The 15,599-nt window shown below is 32.4% G+C and overlaps 14 non-coding genes across 14 annotated transcripts; all 14 read right to left on the reverse strand.

Moving 5' to 3' along the window:
- Positions 1–744: 744 nt before the first annotated feature.
- On the reverse strand, positions 745–816 carry TRNAC-GCA (transfer RNA cysteine (anticodon GCA)). Its single transcript has one exon. It is a non-coding gene; the product is annotated as a tRNA-Cys (tRNA).
- A 418-nt stretch (positions 817–1,234) lies between these two features.
- TRNAC-GCA (transfer RNA cysteine (anticodon GCA)) lies at positions 1,235–1,306 on the reverse strand. Its single transcript has one exon. It is a non-coding gene; the product is annotated as a tRNA-Cys (tRNA).
- An 868-nt stretch (positions 1,307–2,174) lies between these two features.
- Positions 2,175–2,246, reverse strand: TRNAC-GCA (transfer RNA cysteine (anticodon GCA)). The gene has a single exon. It is a non-coding gene; the product is annotated as a tRNA-Cys (tRNA).
- Positions 2,247–3,094: 848 nt separating this feature from the next.
- TRNAC-GCA (transfer RNA cysteine (anticodon GCA)) lies at positions 3,095–3,166 on the reverse strand. Its single transcript has one exon. It is a non-coding gene; the product is annotated as a tRNA-Cys (tRNA).
- Positions 3,167–3,584: 418 nt separating this feature from the next.
- TRNAC-GCA (transfer RNA cysteine (anticodon GCA)) lies at positions 3,585–3,656 on the reverse strand. Its single transcript has one exon. It is a non-coding gene; the product is annotated as a tRNA-Cys (tRNA).
- A 909-nt stretch (positions 3,657–4,565) lies between these two features.
- TRNAC-GCA (transfer RNA cysteine (anticodon GCA)) lies at positions 4,566–4,637 on the reverse strand. The gene has a single exon. It is a non-coding gene; the product is annotated as a tRNA-Cys (tRNA).
- Positions 4,638–5,504: 867 nt separating this feature from the next.
- TRNAC-GCA (transfer RNA cysteine (anticodon GCA)) lies at positions 5,505–5,576 on the reverse strand. The gene has a single exon. It is a non-coding gene; the product is annotated as a tRNA-Cys (tRNA).
- A 418-nt stretch (positions 5,577–5,994) lies between these two features.
- On the reverse strand, positions 5,995–6,066 carry TRNAC-GCA (transfer RNA cysteine (anticodon GCA)). Its single transcript has one exon. It is a non-coding gene; the product is annotated as a tRNA-Cys (tRNA).
- A 2,689-nt stretch (positions 6,067–8,755) lies between these two features.
- TRNAC-GCA (transfer RNA cysteine (anticodon GCA)) lies at positions 8,756–8,827 on the reverse strand. Its single transcript has one exon. It is a non-coding gene; the product is annotated as a tRNA-Cys (tRNA).
- Positions 8,828–9,678: 851 nt separating this feature from the next.
- Positions 9,679–9,750, reverse strand: TRNAC-GCA (transfer RNA cysteine (anticodon GCA)). Its single transcript has one exon. It is a non-coding gene; the product is annotated as a tRNA-Cys (tRNA).
- Positions 9,751–11,990: 2,240 nt separating this feature from the next.
- On the reverse strand, positions 11,991–12,062 carry TRNAC-GCA (transfer RNA cysteine (anticodon GCA)). Its single transcript has one exon. It is a non-coding gene; the product is annotated as a tRNA-Cys (tRNA).
- A 1,300-nt stretch (positions 12,063–13,362) lies between these two features.
- Positions 13,363–13,434, reverse strand: TRNAC-GCA (transfer RNA cysteine (anticodon GCA)). Its single transcript has one exon. It is a non-coding gene; the product is annotated as a tRNA-Cys (tRNA).
- Positions 13,435–14,285: 851 nt separating this feature from the next.
- On the reverse strand, positions 14,286–14,357 carry TRNAC-GCA (transfer RNA cysteine (anticodon GCA)). The gene has a single exon. It is a non-coding gene; the product is annotated as a tRNA-Cys (tRNA).
- Positions 14,358–15,225: 868 nt separating this feature from the next.
- On the reverse strand, positions 15,226–15,297 carry TRNAC-GCA (transfer RNA cysteine (anticodon GCA)). Its single transcript has one exon. It is a non-coding gene; the product is annotated as a tRNA-Cys (tRNA).
- Between the last annotated feature and the right edge of the window lie 302 nt (positions 15,298–15,599).

Here is a 15,599-nt window from a genome sequence, read left to right on the forward strand (position 1 = left end):
GGAAGATTTCTTCAAATGAGAGGAAAATGTGTCCATTCTCCACCAGCATCTAGTAGAAATTTGTAACACTATAACATGTTGCACTGAACTAAAAATCTGTTATTTTTCAAGGAACAGTATGGTAGATTTCATCATACGAGTAGGAAATAAATATTTTGATGACAAAATCTTTTTTCTTAAAATACAATTTTCAAATTGAGGACATGATGTTAGTCATGATTCTGAAAATATATTACCATTCAAGATTTTAAAAGGGGGCACCAGGATTTGAAGCTGAGACCTCATGATCTGCAGTCAAATGCTCTACCACTGAGCTATACCCCCAATGTGGCATGTTTTTAATACTTTTGAATTCCCCCCAATATAATTTAAGAATGTATTTATTTGTTTTTCTTAATTTAGGTTCTCTTGACGGCCTCCTGCTGGTCATTAGCAGAACTCATAAAATCAACAGAAATGAGTAAATTCTGCTCTTTGATTTAGAATCGAGAGGAAGATTTCTTCAAATGAGAGGAAAATGTGTCCATTCTCCACCAGCATCTAGTAGAAATTTATAACACTATAACCTGTTGCACTGAAATAAAAATCTGTTACTTTTCAAGGAACAGTATGGTAGATTTCATCATACGAGTAGGAAATAAATATTTTGATGAAAAATTTTTTTTTTCTTAAAATACAATTTTCAAATTGAGGACATGATGTTAGTCATGATTCTGAAAATATATTACCATTCAAGATTTTTAAAGGGGGCACCAGGATTTGAACCTGAGACCTCTTGATCTGCAGTCAAATGCTCTACCACTGAGCTATACCCCCAATTTGGCATGTTGTTAATACATTGAAATTTCCCCCAATATAATTTATAAATTTATTTATTTGTTTTTCTTAATTTAGGTTCTCTTGACGGCCTCCTGCTGGTCATTAGCAGAACTCATAAAATCAACAGAAATGAGTAAATTCTGCTCTTTGATTTAGAATCGAGAGGAAGATTTCTTCAAATGAGAGGAAAATGTGTCCCTTCTCCACCAGCATCTAGTAGAAATTTATAACACTATAACTTGTTGCACTGAAATAAAAATCTGTTACTTTTCAAGGAACAGTATGGTAGATTTCATAATACGAGTAGGAAATAAATATTTTGATGAAAAAATGTTTTTCTTAAAATACAATTTTCAAATTGAGGACATGATGTTAGTCATGATTCTGAAAATATATTACCATTCAAAATTTTTAAAGGGGGCACCAGGATTTGAACCTGAGACCTCTTGATCTGCAGTCAAATGCTCTACCACTGAGCTATACCCCCAATTTGGCATGTTTTTGTTACTTTTGCTTTCCCCCAATATAATTTAAGAATGTATTTATTTGTTTTTCTTAATTTAGGTTCTCTTGACGGCCTCCTGCTGGTCATTAGCAGAACTCACAAAATCGACAGAAATGAGTAAATTCTGCTTTTTGATTTAGAATCGAGAGGAAGATTTCTTCAAATGACAGGAAAATGTGTCCATTCTCCACCAGCATCTAGTAGAAATTTATAACACTATAACCTGTTGCACTGAAATAAAACTTTGTTACTTTTCAAGCAACAGTATGGTAGATTTCATAATACGAGTAGGAAATAAATATTTTGATGAAAAAATTTTTTTTCTTAAAATACAATTTTCAAATTGAGGACATGATGTTAGTCATGATTCTGAAAATATATTACCATTCAAGATTTTTAAAGGGGGCACCAGGATTTGAGTTATACCCCCAAATTGGCATGTTTTGATTACTTTTGATTTCCCCCCCCATATAATTTAGGAATGTATTTATTTGTTTTTCTTAATTTAGGTTCTCTTGACGGCCTCCTGCTGGTCATTAGCAGAACTCACTAAATCGACAGAAATGAGTAAATTCTGCTCTTTGATTTAGAATCGAGAGGAAGATTTCTTCAAATGAGAGGAAAATGTGTCCATTCTCCACCAGCATCTAGTAGAAATTTGTAACACTATAACATGTTGCACTGAAATAAAAATCTGTTACTTTTCAAGGAACAGTATGGTAGATTTCATCATACGAGTAGGAAATAAATATTTTGATGAAAAAATGTTTTTTCTTTAAATACAATTTTCAAATTGAGGACAAGATGTTAGTCATGATTCTGAAAATATATTACCATTCAAGATTTTTAAAGGGGGCACCAGGATTTGAACCTGAGACCTCTTGAACTGCAGTCAAATGCTCTACCACTGAGCTATACCCCCAATTTGGCATGTTTTTAATACTTTTGATTTCCCCCTAATATAATTTAAGAATGTATTTATTTGTTTTTCTTAATTTAGGTTCTCTTGACGGCCTCCTGCTGGTCATTAGCAGAAATTAGTAAATTCTGCTTTTTGATTTAGAATCGAGAGGAAGATTTCTTCAAATGAGAGGAAAATGTGTCCATTCTCCACCAGCATCTAGTAGAAATTTGTAACACTACAACATGTTGCACTGAAATAAAAATCTGTTACTTTTCAAGGAACAGTATGGTAGATTTCATCATACGAGTAGGAAATAAATATTTTGATGAAAATTTTTTTTTCTTTAAATACAATTTTCAAATTGATGACATGATGTTAGTCATGATTCTGAAAATATATTACCATTCAAGATTTTTAAAGGGGGCACCAGGATTTGAGTTATACCCCCAAATTGGCATGTTTTGATTACTTTTGATTTCCCCCCATATAATTTAAGAATGTATTTATTTGTTTTTCTTAATTTAGGTTCTCTTGACGGCCTCCTGCTGGTCATTAGCAGAACTCACAAAATCGACAGAAATTAGTAAATTCTGCTCTTTGATTTAGAATCGAGAGGAAGATTTCTTCAAATGAGAGGAAAATGTGTCCATTCTCCACCAGCATCTAGTAGAAATTTGTAACACTATAACATGTTGCACTGAAATAAAAATCTGTTACTTTTCAAGGAACAGTATGGTAGATTTCATCATACGAGAAAGAAATAAATATTTTGATGAAAAAATGTTTTTTCTTTAACTACAATTTTCAAATTGAGGACATGATGTTAGTCATGATTCTGAAAATATATTACCATTCAAGATTTTTAAAGGGGGCACCAGGATTTGAACCTGAGACCTCTTGATCTGCAGTCAAATGCTCTACCACTGAGCTATACCCCCAAATTGACATGTTTTGATTACTTTTGATTTCCCCCCAATATAATTTAAGAATGTATTTATTTGTTTTTCTTAATTTAGGTTCTCTTGACGGCCTCCTGCTGGTCATTAGCAGAACTCATAAAATCGACAGAAATGAGTAAATTCTGCTCTTTGATTTAGAATCGAGAGGAAGATTTCTTCAAATGAGAGGAAAATGTGTCCATTCTCCACCAGCATCTAGTAGAAATTTGTAACACTACAACATGTTGCACTGAAATAAAAATCTGTTACTTTTCAAGGAACAGTATGGTAGATTTCATCATGCGAGTAGGAAATAATATTTTGATGAAAAAATGTTTTTTCTTAAAATACAATTTTCAAATTGAGGTCATGATGTTAGTCATGATTCTGAAAATATATTACCATTCAAGATTTTTAAAGGGGGCACCAGGATTTGAACCTGAGACCTCTTGATCTGCAGTCAAATGCTCTACCACTGAGCTATACCCCCAATTTGGCATGTTGTTAATACTTTTGATTTCCCCCCCAATATAATTTATGAATTTATTTATTTGTTTTTCTTAATTTAGGTTCTCTTGACGGCCTCCTGCTGGTCATTAGCAGAACTCATAAAATCAACAGAAATGAGTAAATTCTGCTCTTTGATTTAGAATCGAGAGGAAGATTTCTTCAAATGAGAGGAAAATGTGTCCATTCTCCACCAGCATCTAGTAGAAATTTATAACACTATAACCTGTTGCACTGAAATAAAAATCTGTTACTTTTCAAGGAACAGTATGGTAGATTTCATCATACGAGTAGGAAATAAATATTTTGATGAAATTTTTTTTTTCTTAAAATACAATTTTCAAATTGAGGACATGATGTTAGTCATGATTCTGAAAATATATTACCATTCAAGATTTTTAAAGGGGGCACCAGGATTTGAACCTGAGACCTCTTGATCTGCATTCAAATGCTCTACCACTGAGCTATACCCCCAATTTGGCATGTTGTTAATACATTGAAATTTCCCCCAATATAATTTATAAATTTATTTATTTGTTTTTCTTAATTTAGGTTCTCTTGACGGCCTCCTGCTGGTCATTAGCAGAACTCATAAAATCAACAGAAATGAGTAAATTCTGCTCTTTGATTTAGAATCGAGAGGAAGATTTCTTCAAATGAGAGGAAAATGTGTCCATTCTCCACCAGCATCTAGTAGAAATTTATAACACTATAACTTGTTGCACTGAAATAAAAATCTGTTACTTTTCAAGGAACAGTATGGTAGATTTCATAATACGAGTAGGAAATAAATATTTTGATGAAAAAATGTTTTTCTTAAAATACAATTTTCAAATTGAGGACATGATGTTAGTCATGATTCTGAAAATATATTACCATTCAAGATTTTTAAAGGGGGCACCAGGATTTGAACCTGAGACCTCTTGATCTGCAGTCAAATGCTCTACCACTGAGCTATACCCCCAATTTGGCATGTTTTTGTTACTTTTGCTTTCCCCCAATATAATTTAAGAATGTATTTATTTGTTTTTCTTAATTTAGGTTCTCTTGACGGCCTCCTGCTGGTCATTAGCAGAACTCACAAAATCGACAAAAATGAGTAAATTCTGCTTTTTGATTTAGAATCGAGAGGAAGATTTCTTCAAATGACAGGAAAATGTGTCCATTCTCCACCAGCATCTAGTAGAAATTTATAACACTATAACCTGTTGCACTGAAATAAAACTTTGTTACTTTTCAAGCAACAGTATGGTAGATTTCATAATACGAGTAGGAAATAAATATTTTGATGAAAAAATTTTTTTTTCTTAAAATACAATTTTCAAATTGAGGACATGATGTTAGTCATAATTCTGAAAATATATTACCATTCAAGATTTTTAAAGGGGGCACCAGGATTTGAGTTATACCCCCAAATTGGCATGTTTTGATTACTTTTGATTTCCCCCCCATATAATTTAAGAATGTATTTATTTGTTTTTCTTAATTTAGGTTCTCTTGACGGCCTCCTGCTGGTCATTAGCAGAACTCATAAAATCAACAGAAATGAGTAAATTCTGCTCTTTGATTTAGAATCGAGAGGAAGATTTCTTCAAATGAGAGGAAAATGTGTCCATTCTCCACCAGCATCTAGTAGAAATTTATAACACTATAACCTGTTGCACTGAAATAAAAATCTGTTACTTTTCAAGGAACAGTATGGTAGATTTCATCATACGAGTAGGAAATAAATATTTTGATGACATTTTTTTTTTCTTAAAATACAATTTTCAAATTGAGGACATGATGTTAGTCATGATTCTGAAAATATATTACCATTCAAGATTTTTAAAGGGGGCACCAGGATTTGAACCTGAGACCTCTTGATCTGCAGTCAAATGCTCTACCACTGAGCTATACCCCCAATTTGGCATGTTGTTAATACATTGAAATTTCCCCCAATATAATTTATAAATTTATTTATTTGTTTTTCTTAATTTAGGTTCTCTTGACGGCCTCCTGCTGGTCATTAGCAGAACTCATAAAATCAACAGAAATGAGTAAATTCTGCTCTTTGATTTAGAATCGAGAGGAAGATTTCTTCAAATGAGAGGAAAATGTGTCCATTCTCCACCAGCATCTAGTAGAAATTTATAACACTATAACTTGTTGCACTGAAATAAAAATCTGTTACTTTTCAAGGAACAGTATGGTAGATTTCATAATACGAGTAGGAAATAAATATTTTGATGAAAAAATGTTTTTCTTAAAATACAATTTTCAAATTGAGGACATGATGTTAGTCATGATTCTGAAAATATATTACCATTCAAGATTTTTAAAGGGGGCACCAGGATTTGAACCTGAGACCTCTTGATCTGCAGTCAAATGCTCTACCACTGAGCTATACCCCCAATTTGGCATGTTTTTAATACTTTTGATTTCCCCCCAATATAATTTAAGAATTTATTTATTTGTTTTTCTTAATTTAGGTTCTCTTGACGGCCTCCTGCTGGTCATTAGCAGAACACATAAAATCAACAGAAATGAGTAAATTCTGCTCTTTGATTTAGAATCGAGAGGAAGATTTCTTCAAATGAGAGGAAAATGTGTCCATTCTCCACCAGCATCTAGTAGAAATTTATAACACTATAACCTGTTGCACTGAAATAAAAATCTGTTACTTTTCAAGGAACAGTATGGTAGATTTCATAATACGAGTAGGAAATAAATATTTTAATGAAAAAATGTTTTTTCTTAAAATACAATTTTCAAATTGAGGACATGATGTTAGTCATGATTCTGAAAATATATTACCATTCAAGATTTTTAAAGGGGGCACCAGGATTGTGAACCTGAGACCTCTTGATCTGCAGTCAAATGCTCTACCACTGAGCTATACCCCCAAATTGGCATGTTTTGATTACTTTTGATTTCCCCCAATATAATTTAAGAATGTATTTATTTGTTTTTCTTAATTTAGGTTCTCTTGACGGCCTCCTGCTGGTCAATCGACAGAAATTAGTAAATTCTGCTCTTTGATTTAGAATCGAGAGGAAGATTTCTTCAAATGAGAGGAAAATGTGTCCATTCTCCACCAGCATCTAGTAGAAATTTGTAACACTACAACATGTTGCACTGAAATAAAAATCTGTTACTTTTCAAGGAACAGTATGGTAGATTTCATCATACGAGTAGGAAATAAATATTTTGATGAAAAAAATTTTTTTCTTTAAATACAATTTTCAAATTGATGACATGATGTTAGTCATGATTCTGAAAATATATTACCATTCAAGATTTTTAAAGGGGGCACCAGGATTTGAGTTATACCCCCAAATTGGCATGTTTTGATTACTTTTGATTTCCCCCCCATATAATTTAAGAATGTATTTATTTGTTTTTCTTAATTTAGGTTCTCTTGACGGCCTCCTGCTGGTCATTAGCAGAACTCACTAAATCGACAGAAATGAGTAAATTCTGCTCTTTGATTTAGAATCGAGAGGAAGATTTCTTCAAATGAGAGGAAAATGTGTCCATTCTCCACCAGCATCTAGTAGAAATTTGTAACACTATAACATGTTGCACTGAAATAAAAATCTGTTACTTTTCAAGGAACAGTATGGTAGATTTCATCATACGAGTTGGAAATAAATATTTTGATGAAAAAATGTTTTTTCTTTAAATACAATTTTCAAATTGAGGACATGATGTTAGTCATGATTCTGAAAATATATTACCATTCAAGATTTTTAAAGGGGGCACCAGGATTTGAGTTATACCCCCAAATTGGCATGTTTTGATTACTTTTGATTTCCCCCCCGTATAATTTAAGAATGTATTTATTTGTTTTTCTTAATTTAGGTTCTCTTGACGGCCTCCTGCTGGTCATTAGCAGAACTCACTAAATCGACAGAAATGAGTAAATTCTGCTCTTTGATTTAGAATCGAGAGGAAGATTTCTTCAAATGAGAGGAAAATGTGTCCATTCTCCACCAGCATCTAGTAGAAATTTGTAACACTATAACATGTTGCACTGAAATAAAAATCTGTTACTTTTCAAGGAACAGTATGGTAGATTTCATCATACGAGTAGGAAATAAATATTTTGATGAAAAAATGTTTTTTCTTTAAATACAATTTTCAAATTGAGGACATGATGTTAGTCATGATTCTGAAAATATATTACCATTCAAGATTTTTAAAGGGGGCACCAGGATTTGAGTTATACCCCCAAATTTGCATGTTTTGATTACTTTTGATTTCCCCCCCATATAATTTAAGAATGTATTTATTTGTTTTTCTTAATTTAGGTTCTCTTGACGGCCTCGTGCTGGTCATTAGCAGAACTCACTAAATCGACAGAAATGAGTAAATTCTGCTCTTTGATTTAGAATCGAGAGGAAGATTTCTTCAAATGAGAGGAAAATGTGTCCATTCTCCACCAGCATCTAGTAGAAATTTGTAACACTATAACATGTTGCACTGAAATAAAAATCTGTTACTTTTCAAGGAACAGTATGGTAGATTTCATCATACGAGTTGGAAATAAATATTTTGATGAAAAAATGTTTTTTCTTTAAATACAATTTTCAAATTGAGGACATGATGTTAGTCATGATTCTGAAAATATATTACCATTCAAGATTTTTAAAGGGGGCACCAGGATTTGAGTTATACCCCCAAATTTGCATGTTTTGATTACTTTTGATTTCCCCCCCCATATAATTTAAGAATGTATTTATTTGTTTTTCTTAATTTAGGTTCTCTTGACGGCCTCCTGCTAGTCATTAGCAGAACTCACTAAATCGACAGAAATGAGTAAATTCTGCTCTTTGATTTAGAATCGAGAGGAAGATTTCTTCAAATGAGAGGAAAATGTGTCCATTCTCCACCAGCATCTAGTAGAAATTTATAACACTATAACCTGTTGCACTGAAATAAAAATCTGTTACTTTTCAAGGAACAGTATGGTAGATTTCATAATACGAGTAGGAAATAAATATTTTGATGAAAAAATGTTTTTCTTAAAATACAATTTTCAAATTGAGGACATGATGTTAGTCATGATTCTGAAAATATATTACCATTCAAGATTTTTAAAGGGGGCACCAGGATTTGAACCTGAGACCTCTTGATCTGCAGTCAAATGCTCTACCACTGAGCTATACCCCCAATTTGGCATGTTTTGATTACTTTTGATTTCCCCCCAATATAATTTAAGAATGTATTTATTTGTTTTTCTTAATTTAGGTTCTCTTGACGGCCTCCTGCTGGTCAATTGACAGAAATTAGTAAATTCTGCTCTTTGATTTAGAATCGAGAGGAAGATTTCTTCAAATGAGAGGAAAATGTGTCCATTCTCCACCAGCATCTAGTAGAAATTTGTAACAATACAACATGTTGCACTGAAATAAAAATCTGTTACTTTTCAAGGAACAGTATGGTAGATTTCATCATGCGAGTAGGAAATAAATATTTTGATGAAAAAATGTTTTTTCTTAAAATACAATTTTCAAATTGAGGACATGATGTTAGTCATGATTCTGAAAATATATTACCATTCAAGATTTTTAAAGGGGGCACCAGGATTTGAGTTATACCCCCAAATTGGCATGTTTTGATTACTTTTGATTTCCCCCCCGTATAATTTAAGAATGTATTTATTTGTTTTTCTTAATTTAGGTTCTCTTGACGGCCTCCTGCTGGTCATTAGCAGAACTCACTAAATCGACAGAAATGAGTAAATTCTGCTCTTTGATTTAGAATCGAGAGGAAGATTTCTTCAAATGAGAGGAAAATGTGTCCATTCTCCACCAGCATCTAGTAGAAATTTGTAACACTATAACATGTTGCACTGAAATAAAAATCTGTTACTTTTCAAGGAACAGTATGGTAGATTTCATCATACGAGTAGGAAATAAATATTTTGATGAAAAAATGTTTTTTCTTTAAATACAATTTTCAAATTGAGGACATGATGTTAGTCATGATTCTGAAAATATATTACCATTCAAGATTTTTAAAGGGGGCACCAGGATTTGAACCTGAGACCTCTTGATCTGCAGTCAAATGCTCTACCACTGAGCTATACCCCCAATTTGGCATGTTTTTAATACTTTTGATTTCCCCCCAATATAATTTAAGAATTTATTTATTTGTTTTTCTTAATTTAGGTTCTCTTGACGGCCTCCTGCTGGTCATTAGCAGAACACATAAAATCAACAGAAATGAGTAAATTCTGCTCTTTGATTTAGAATCGAGAGGAAGATTTCTTCAAATGAGAGGAAAATGTGTCCATTCTCCACCAGCATCTAGTAGAAATTTATAACACTATAACCTGTTGCACTGAAATAAAAATCTGTTACTTTTCAAGGAACAGTATGGTAGATTTCATAATACGAGTAGGAAATAAATATTTTAATGAAAAAATGTTTTTTCTTAAAATACAATTTTCAAATTGAGGACATGATGTTAGTCATGATTCTGAAAATATATTACCATTCAAGATTTTTAAAGGGGGCACCAGGATTGTGAACCTGAGACCTCTTGATCTGCAGTCAAATGCTCTACCACTGAGCTATACCCCCAAATTGGCATGTTTTGATTACTTTTGATTTCCCCCAATATAATTTAAGAATGTATTTATTTGTTTTTCTTAATTTAGGTTCTCTTGACGGCCTCCTGCTGGTCAATCGACAGAAATTAGTAAATTCTGCTCTTTGATTTAGAATCGAGAGGAAGATTTCTTCAAATGAGAGGAAAATGTGTCCATTCTCCACCAGCATCTAGTAGAAATTTGTAACACTACAACATGTTGCACTGAAATAAAAATCTGTTACTTTTCAAGGAACAGTATGGTAGATTTCATCATACGAGTAGGAAATAAATATTTTGATGAAAAAATTTTTTTTCTTTAAATACAATTTTCAAATTGATGACATGATGTTAGTCATGATTCTGAAAATATATTACCATTCAAGATTTTTAAAGGGGGCACCAGGATTTGAGTTATACCCCCAAATTGGCATGTTTTGATTACTTTTGATTTCCCCCCCATATAATTTAAGAATGTATTTATTTGTTTTTCTTAATTTAGGTTCTCCTGACGGCCTCCTGCTAGTCATTAGCAGAACTCACTAAATCGACAGAAATGAGTAAATTCTGCTCTTTGATTTAGAATCGAGAGGAAGATTTCTTCAAATGAGAGGAAAATGTGTCCATTCTCCACCAGCATCTAGTAGAAATTTGTAACAATACAACATGTTGCACTGAAATAAAAATCTGTTACTTTTCAAGGAACAGTATGGTAGATTTCATCATGCGAGTAGGAAATAAATATTTTGATGAAAAAATGTTTTTTCTTAAAATACAATTTTCAAATTGAGGACATGATGTTAGTCATGATTCTGAAAATATATTACCATTCAAGATTTTTAAAGGGGGCACCAGGATTTGAGTTATACCCCCAAATTGGCATGTTTTGATTACTTTTGATTTCCCCCCCGTATAATTTAAGAATGTATTTATTTGTTTTTCTTAATTTAGGTTCTCTTGACGGCCTCCTGCTGGTCATTAGCAGAACTCACTAAATCGACAGAAATGAGTAAATTCTGCTCTTTGATTTAGAATCGAGAGGAAGATTTCTTCAAATGAGAGGAAAATGTGTCCATTCTCCACCAGCATCTAGTAGAAATTTGTAACACTATAACATGTTGCACTGAAATAAAAATCTGTTACTTTTCAAGGAACAGTATGGTAGATTTCATCATACGAGTTGGAAATAAATATTTTGATGAAAAAATGTTTTTTCTTTAAATACAATTTTCAAATTGAGGACATGATGTTAGTCATGATTCTGAAAATATATTACCATTCAAGATTTTTAAAGGGGGCACCAGGATTTGAGTTATACCCCCAAATTTGCATGTTTTGATTACTTTTGATTTCCCCCCCCATATAATTTAAGAATGTATTTATTTGTTTTTCTTAATTTAGGTTCTCTTGACGGCCTCCTGCTAGTCATTAGCAGAACTCACTAAATCGACAGAAATGAGTAAATTCTGCTCTTTGATTTAGAATCGAGAGGAAGATTTCTTCAAATGAGAGGAAAATGTGTCCATTCTCCACCAGCATCTAGTAGAAATTTATAACACTATAACCTGTTGCACTGAAATAAAAATCTGTTACTTTTCAAGGAACAGTATGGTAGATTTCATAATACGAGTAGGAAATAAATATTTTGATGAAAAAATGTTTTTCTTAAAATACAATTTTCAAATTGAGGACATGATGTTAGTCATGATTCTGAAAATATATTACCATTCAAGATTTTTAAAGGGGGCACCAGGATTTGAACCTGAGACCTCTTGATCTGCAGTCAAATGCTCTACCACTGAGCTATACCCCCAATTTGGCATGTTTTGATTACTTTTGATTTCCCCCCAATATAATTTAAGAATGTATTTATTTGTTTTTCTTAATTTAGGTTCTCTTGACGGCCTCCTGCTGGTCAATTGACAGAAATTAGTAAATTCTGCTCTTTGATTTAGAATCGAGAGGAAGATTTCTTCAAATGAGAGGAAAATGTGTCCATTCTCCACCAGCATCTAGTAGAAATTTGTAACACTACAACATGTTGCACTGAAATAAAAATCTGTTACTTTTCAAGGAACAGTATGGTAGATTTCATCATGCGAGTAGGAAATAAATATTTTGATGAAAAAATGTTTTTTCTTAAAATACAATTTTCAAATTGAGGACATGATGTTAGTCATGATTCTGAAAATATATTACCATTCAAGATTTTTAAAGGGGGCACCAGGATTTGAGTTATACCCCCAAATTGGCATGTTTTGATTACTTTTGATTTCCCCCCCGTATAATTTAAGAATGTATTTATTTGTTTTTCTTAATTTAGGTTCTCTTGACGGCCTCCTGCTGGTCATTAGCAGAACTCACTAAATCGACAGAAATGAGTAAATTCTGCTCTTTGATTTAGAATCGAGAGGAAGATTTCTTCAAATGAGAGGAAAATGTGTCCATTCTCCACCAGCATCTAGTAGAAATTTGTAACACTATAACATGTTGCACTGAAATAAAAATCTGTTACTTTTCAAGGAACAGTATGGTAGATTTCATCATACGAGTTGGAAATAAATATTTTGATGAAAAAATGTTTTTTCTTTAAATACAATTTTCAAATTGAGGACATGATGTTAGTCATGATTCTGAAAATATATTACCATTCAAGATTTTTAAAGGGGGCACCAGGATTTGAGTTATACCCCCAAATTTGCATGTTTTGATTACTTTTGATTTCCCCCCCCATATAATTTAAGAATGTATTTATTTGTTTTTCTTAATTTAGGTTCTCTTGACGGCCTCCTGCTAGTCATTAGCAGAACTCACTAAATCGACAGAAATGAGTAAATTCTGCTCTTTGATTTAGAATCGAGAGGAAGATTTCTTCAAATGAGAGGAAAATGTGTCCATTCTCCACCAGCATCTAGTAGAAATTTATAACACTATAACCTGTTGCACTGAAATAAAAATCTGTTACTTTTCAAGGAACAGTATGGTAGATTTCATAATACGAGTAGGAAATAAATATTTTGATGAAAAAATGTTTTTCTTAAAATACAATTTTCAAATTGAGGACATGATGTTAGTCATGATTCTGAAAATATATTACCATTCAAGATTTTTAAAGGGGGCACCAGGATTTGAACCTGAGACCTCTTGATCTGCAGTCAAATGCTCTACCACTGAGCTATACCCCCAATTTGGCATGTTTTGATTACTTTTGATTTCCCCCCAATATAATTTAAGAATGCATTTATTTGTTTTTCTTAATTTAGGTTCTCTTGACGGCCTCCTGCTGGTCAATTGACAGAAATTAGTAAATTCTGCTCTTTGATTTAGAATCGAGAGGAAGATTTCTTCAAATGAGAGGAACATGTGTCCATTCTCCACCAGCATCTAGTAGAAATTTGTAACACTACAACATGTTGCACTGAAATAAAAATCTGTTACTTTTCAAGGAACAGTATGGTAGATTTCATCATGCGAGTAGGAAATAAATATTTTGATGAAAAAATGTTTTTTCTTAAAATACAATTTTCAAATTGAGGACATGATGTTAGTCATGATTCTGAAAATATATTACCATTCAAGATTTTTAAAGGGGGCACCAGGATTTGAGTTATACCCCCAAATTGGCATGTTTTGATTACTTTTGATTTCCCCCCCGTATAATTTAAGAATGTATTTATTTGTTTTTCTTAATTTAGGTTCTCTTGACGGCCTCCTGCTGGTCATTAGCAGAACTCACTAAATCGACAGAAATGAGTAAATTCTGCTCTTTGATTTAGAATCGAGAGGAAGATTTCTTCAAATGAGAGGAAAATGTGTCCATTCTCCACCAGCATCTAGTAGAAATTTGTAACACTATAACATGTTGCACTGAAATAAAAATCTGTTACTTTTCAAGGAACAGTATGGTAGATTTCATCATACGAGTAGGAAATAAATATTTTGATGAAAAAATGTTTTTTCTTTAAATACAATTTTCAAATTGAGGACATGATGTTAGTCATGATTCTGAAAATATATTACCATTCAAGATTTTTAAAGGGGGCACCAGGATTTGAACCTGAGACCTCTTGATCTGCAGTCAAATGCTCTACCACTGAGCTATACCCCCAATTTGGCATGTTTTTAATACTTTTGATTTCCCCCCAATATAATTTAAGAATTTATTTATTTGTTTTTCTTAATTTAGGTTCTCTTGACGGCCTCCTGCTGGTCATTAGCAGAACACATAAAATCAACAGAAATGAGTAAATTCTGCTCTTTGATTTAGAATCGAGAGGAAGATTTCTTCAAATGAGAGGAAAATGTGTCCATTCTCCACCAGCATCTAGTAGAAATTTGTAACAATACAACATGTTGCACTGAAATAAAAATCTGTTACTTTTCAAGGAACAGTATGGTAGATTTCATCATGCGAGTAGGAAATAAATATTTTGATGAAAAAATGTTTTTTCTTAAAATACAATTTTCAAATTGAGGACATGATGTTAGTCATGATTCTGAAAATATATTACCATTCAAGATTTTTAAAGGGGGCACCAGGATTTGAGTTATACCCCCAAATTGGCATGTTTTGATTACTTTTGATTTCCCCCCCGTATAATTTAAGAATGTATTTATTTGTTTTTCTTAATTTAGGTTCTCTTGACGGCCTCCTGCTGGTCATTAGCAGAACTCACTAAATCGACAGAAATGAGTAAATTCTGCTCTTTGATTTAGAATCGAGAGGAAGATTTCTTCAAATGAGAGGAAAATGTGTCCATTCTCCACCAGCATCTAGTAGAAATTTGTAACACTATAACATGTTGCACTGAAATAAAAATCTGTTACTTTTCAAGGAACAGTATGGTAGATTTCATCATACGAGTAGGAAATAAATATTTTGATGAAAAAATGTTTTTTCTTTAAATACAATTTTCAAATTGAGGACATGATGTTAGTCATGATTCTGAAAATATATTACCATTCAAGATTTTTAAAGGGGGCACCAGGATTTGAACCTGAGACCTCTTGATCTGCAGTCAAATGCTCTACCACTGAGCTATACCCCCAATTTGGCATGTTTTTAATACTTTTGATTTCCCCCCAATATAATTTAAGAATTTATTTATTTGTTTTTCTTAATTTAGGTTCTCTTGACGGCCTCCTGCTGGTCATTAGCAGAACACATAAAATCAACAGAAATGAGTAAATTCTGCTCTTTGATTTAGAATCGAGAGGAAGATTTCTTCAAATGAGAGGAAAATGTGTCCATTCTCCACCAGCATCTAGTAGAAATTTATAACACTATAACCTGTTGCACTGAAATAAAAATCTGTTACTTTTCAAGGAACAGTATGGTAGATTTCATAAT

Source organism: Pelobates fuscus, chromosome 1 (assembly GCF_036172605.1).
Source record: "Pelobates fuscus isolate aPelFus1 chromosome 1, aPelFus1.pri, whole genome shotgun sequence".
NCBI lineage: Eukaryota > Metazoa > Chordata > Amphibia > Anura > Pelobatidae > Pelobates > Pelobates fuscus.